The sequence below is a fragment of the Gossypium raimondii genome, chromosome 6 (assembly GCF_025698545.1).
Source record: "Gossypium raimondii isolate GPD5lz chromosome 6, ASM2569854v1, whole genome shotgun sequence".
Taxonomy (NCBI): domain Eukaryota; kingdom Viridiplantae; phylum Streptophyta; class Magnoliopsida; order Malvales; family Malvaceae; genus Gossypium; species Gossypium raimondii.
In genome coordinates this window covers 2,555,738-2,560,742 of record NC_068570.1, presented here as the reverse complement: position 1 = coordinate 2,560,742, position 5,005 = coordinate 2,555,738, and the positions used below count along the sequence as shown (strand labels likewise).

At 32.6% G+C, this 5,005-nt stretch overlaps 1 long non-coding RNA gene across 1 annotated transcript; it reads right to left on the bottom strand.

Annotated features, from left to right (window-relative positions):
* Positions 1–1,285: 1,285 nt before the first annotated feature.
* LOC128041644 (uncharacterized) lies at positions 1,286–1,931 on the bottom strand. Its single transcript, XR_008196563.1, has 2 exons — positions 1,832–1,931; positions 1,286–1,649 (listed from the first exon to the last, which is right to left on the bottom strand). It is a non-coding gene; the product is annotated as an uncharacterized LOC128041644 (long non-coding RNA).
* Positions 1,932–5,005: the final 3,074 nt, after the last annotated feature.

The window sequence follows — 5,005 nt, the reverse complement described above, 5'->3', positions numbered from 1 at the left end:
CAATTGATTATGTTACAACCAACATATGAGTATGGCATTGCTACTAAATAAATAAGACTATCGTATAATGTAAATAGATGCAGCCATCTGAATCAAAATAAAAAAGAAACTGTACTGATTAGCAAGCAGGAAAATTGTACTAAGAATCTTACTCGATCAAGTTCTCTTCTTTTCTCCCTATGAGCCTACACCAGTGCCCTAGTAATTTCTTAGAGAGTTATTGTCCAATTTGTTTGAAAGAGGTATCTTTCTTTAAACTATCCCTGCTCCTAATGATAAATTATTTTTCACGAGAGATTCTTTCTTCTTTACTTCTGAAATGATTCTCTTTAAGTTGGCTCGTTCAAGTGTTTACGATATGGTGATGATTAGGTCGTGAAGGTACCTTGGATGATGATCTTCTTGGTGATGGTGATGCCTACTTGACAGAATAAATAAGATGTTATCATAGAAACTCAATTGACTATGTTATAATCAACATATGAGTATGGCATTACTACTGAATAAATAAGACTATCGTATAATCGTATAATGTACATAGATGCAATCATCTTAATAAAAAAAAACTACTAACAAAACAAAAATCGTACTGATTAGCAAACAAGAAAACTGTTTGACTGAATAAATAAGATGTTATCATAGATGTTCAATTGATTATGTCATAATCAACATACGAGTATGGCATTACTATTGAATACATAAGACTATCGTATAATGTAAATATCTAAGCCAACTCATTTCAGGTGCTTTCATTCGTCGCTGTAAAAAATATGGTGATAGTAAAGTCATGAAACTTTCGATGATGGTGATGGTGATAGTGATTGTTGAAAGTCAATCCAACTTCTAGATAAAAACTAAACTTATCATTTAAGAGATATTTTTTTTTGGAAGATTTTAGAATATATATATAAAATAAAGAAATAGAATATTATCTAGAAGACTAGATATTATACATAACATTCTAGTTATTAGATATTTGTGAAATTAATGGTAAAGATGTTGACATATATCAATAATCCAGTGGTCACTAAACTCTATAAATAGGGGTCAGAGCTTTCATTCATGTGATGATGAAAAAGAGAAAAGTGTGTATCATATTGTAGTTCTATCATGTATTAATAAAAGTGTTCTCTTATCTTGTGATTATAAGCCTCGGTTAAGCCTTAGGTTTTTAAACACTTAATCGGGTACTCCGTGAAAATGCATTTACAACTTCTTTTTACCATTTTTTCTAGCCCAAATACGAGCAACATTTTGAAATATCTTTACAAAATCTCTTCTAATATAACTAAACCTGTAATAGTCCATTTTTGCCAGGCACATTCAAAATAAGACCAACCCAAAATCGTTTACAGCAGCACAAATTACAAACTAAAACCCAAACAACCCTAACCCAAATACGATGGGGCCCCAAACAAATTTTTAGCTGAAACCCTAGTAGCTTCCCTTCTTCAGTGCCGCAGTAATTGCCCCATCGCCCCCACGTCGCAGTGACCTTGCCCACGATTAGCAGCCTCCGCGTACGTCTTCCCACATGTAATAAGATCACAAACCACAAACAGCAAATGGGGGCAAAAATCACGAGAAGGGGGAGGGAGTTTTTGAGAGTTTTGGCTCTCTTATTTTGATTATTAAAGCCAAATAAAAATCTGTAAAAAGGGAAGAAAATTACTGTATTGAAAAGTAAAAGAAAACACGAAAGTAAAAGAATCAGAAAAGTAAAATTTTGAAGGTGATCTTTCTGTTTTTTTTCTCTTTTTACTGCTTTTTGTCCCATTTTTTTTATTTTAAAAAATAAACGAAAGAAAAGAGAAGGAGGGGAGATTCTTACCAACGGTGGCGCGCCGTCGACATCTTTGTTTCGCTTCGTCCAAATCGAGGTTGAAAGGGAGATTTTGGCGTGAAGAGTGGGGGAGAGGATGAAGTAATTCTTGCGGCTACTGTTGCTACAATTGGAATAGGGTTTTAATTAGAGATTGAAAAGGGTTTTAAGTATTGATGGGTTATTTATGTTTTTAGTCCTTTCATGTTTTCCATTATTTCAGAACCATTGTTTTTTTGTTTTCAAATTTTTCCATGACATATTGAATCTGTTTTATTTTAATCCAATTCTGCACAGCGTTTTGGGAGGTTTGGGTAAAATTTTCTTCGGGTCCTCCTCCTGTTGCGCGCGTTTTGATTTGGTCCCTTTTCACGTTTTTTTCTTTAAATTCGGCCCTTAAACTCCGTTTGTTTTCAATTTAGTCATTAATCTGTTGTTTTTTTTAATGTCTTTTATATTATTAATTCTTTTATATTAATTATTATTAATTATTATTATTTCAATACATATATATATATACGCACATACGTATGTTAATATATATGTACATATTTTAAATGGTTTTAAAATATATATACATGTCTTATATATCTTATTATTACTTTATGTTTCTTAGTTTTATATGCATACGTACATGTGCTTATATTTTATGATTTTCATATCGTTTTTCATATTTTTAATTCAAATATATATATTTTTTAATATATGTATATACATACACTATTCAAAATTATTAAATATATTTTCCGCATTTTTCTTGCATATACATATATATACGCATTTTTCATAATTTATTAATATATTTTACTTATTTTTTATACCTATACATATTTTACACTTTATTTTCATAACTTTTATATACATGTTTAATACATGCATATGCATATTTTAAAATTTACTTATATATCATATTATATTTTGTAAATACATATACATGTATAATTTAAATTAAAGTAATGATTTCATGTTATGCATTAACATTTTATCATATTTTTAAAGAAAAATATATTTTGGCTTTGCCAAAGCATTAAAATCGTTTTTTTTATTTTAAATATTTGGCATTCTTGATTCTCGAGAAAGATCGTGTCCTAACTTACTGGATTGTGATTATTTTTCGATGAATTTGGAAAACCAAGTATTTATTTTGTAATAAATTCACAAAGATTTCAAATAAAAGCTTATTCTCGGGAATCCAAAAATGTCGGGTCCTAACTTACTGGTCGTGACATTTTATCAACTCGAAATAAGAATTTCTAAAACCAGGGGCAATATTCGATATTTGGAATTTTGAGAAATTGTGCCCTAACTTACTGGGTTTCGATTTTCTACATTTGACCTAAGATAGCCGAATATCCTTCTTAGATTTAACCGTGTGAGTCTTGAAATCAAAAGATGAACTTGATTTTGAAGATTTAAAAATATTGTGCTCTAACTCACTGGGCGTGATGTTTTATTTCTTTGAAATAAGAATGTTTATCATTTTAATTCATTCACGAGTTAATTTTTTTATTTTATTTAAACTCTTTCCAAATTTTAGACATCAAGACATAAAATAATCAAATTCGGTACCGATTTTTGGGCGTTACGAGGGTGCTAACCCTTCTTCGTGCGTAACTGACTCCCGAACCTGTTTTCTCAAATTTCGCAGACTAAAATCGTTTTTAAGGTGAGCCGATCACACCTCAATCAAGGATCGATGGCGACTCCAGTTTTTTGTTTTTCAAAAGTCGACAACTAAATTTTTGTTTTCAAAAAAAATGGTTTCGACAGCTTGGCAACTCCGCTGGGGACTGGTTAGAGAGTCGAGCCGTAAATTGATTAATTTTTGTCTTTTGGTCGAAAAATTAAATTTTGTTTTAAAATTCATGACTTCCCCATTGCATTCATTGGTTTTAATTGACATATGCTTGCTTGATTGGCTTAAGTCTGTTAGCTTATTTGCATTTTGCATTTCATAAGTCAGTCATTTTTAACCCTCTAAGTGGGAGTGAGAAACTAGTCCTTCGTGAGGTTTTCACCTCCGTGCAGGATAGTGGATCGCTTTCGGGATACATCCGTACCTATGTCTTCGTGAGATTTTCATCTCCGTGTAGCCATAGGGAAATGTATCCCCCTGAACTGAACTCGGTCTATATGAGCCTATAATGGGTGAGGATCGAGGAATCTGCTGGTTCAGGTACCCCTGCCCTAGAAGCCGAACCGCATATAGTGAACCTTAGGAACTTACCCTAGGTAGAATTACTCTAAACCTTAGTAGATACCTGACTAGGAGTTTTTATTATTTCTTGATTGTATTGGATTTAATGTTTATACCCGATACTAACTCGTTTTATTTTGTTTTGGTTATGATTGCATTGCATTTGCATTTTAGAAAAGAGATGTTGATTCAAGTTTGATTACTAACTTAGAAAGCCTATCATAAGAAAATATGTTTCTTGATAAAATGGAAAATAGTACGACTGCCTGAATATATTTCGAGAAATACAAGAAGGGCGATGGAAGAATTCGTGACTTTACTTCGGGGCCCGAGGATTCAAGATGATTGTCTAAGAGCTTTCAACGTTCCAAATTTATTAAAGAAGCTAATGAGCATTGCAAGGATAGGCAGACAACGGATTGCGACCAAAATCAAGCAGAAGGAGCTAGCAGTGACATCCTTTGGAAGTTCGCGAGGTTTATCTTAACATCCGGATGAAGAAGGAGAAGATGTCTTTGCTTGGAGTATGAGGGCAAAGCCGTATATATATCCGCTTTATGTAAAGAAATTTGTCCTCTAGTAAAGTTTTCTAAATGGAATTGAATCAGAATCAACTTCTCTTTATGCATTCATTTCATGCATTCGCATTACATGACATCATATGCACTAAAATCCACTAAAAGAGCCTAATCAATTAAAATTACTCTTCAGTTAACCTGGAAACCAACCAACCAACCCAGCCCCGTTACGGTACAAGAGCGAAATCAAAGAATATGGATCAAAGATTAGAAAAGCTCGAGCAGTTCCAAAAAGAAATGCATGAGCAACTTTAGCAACAGATGCAGGAGCAGCTCGAGAAGATTCAAGAGAAAATGATGGATAAAATGATGGAATCTCAAGGAAGTATGATGACAAAGTTAACGCAGTTTTTGACGAAAAGGAAAGATAAATGAAAGAGCCCCATGGCCAATGTTGAGGATGAAGGT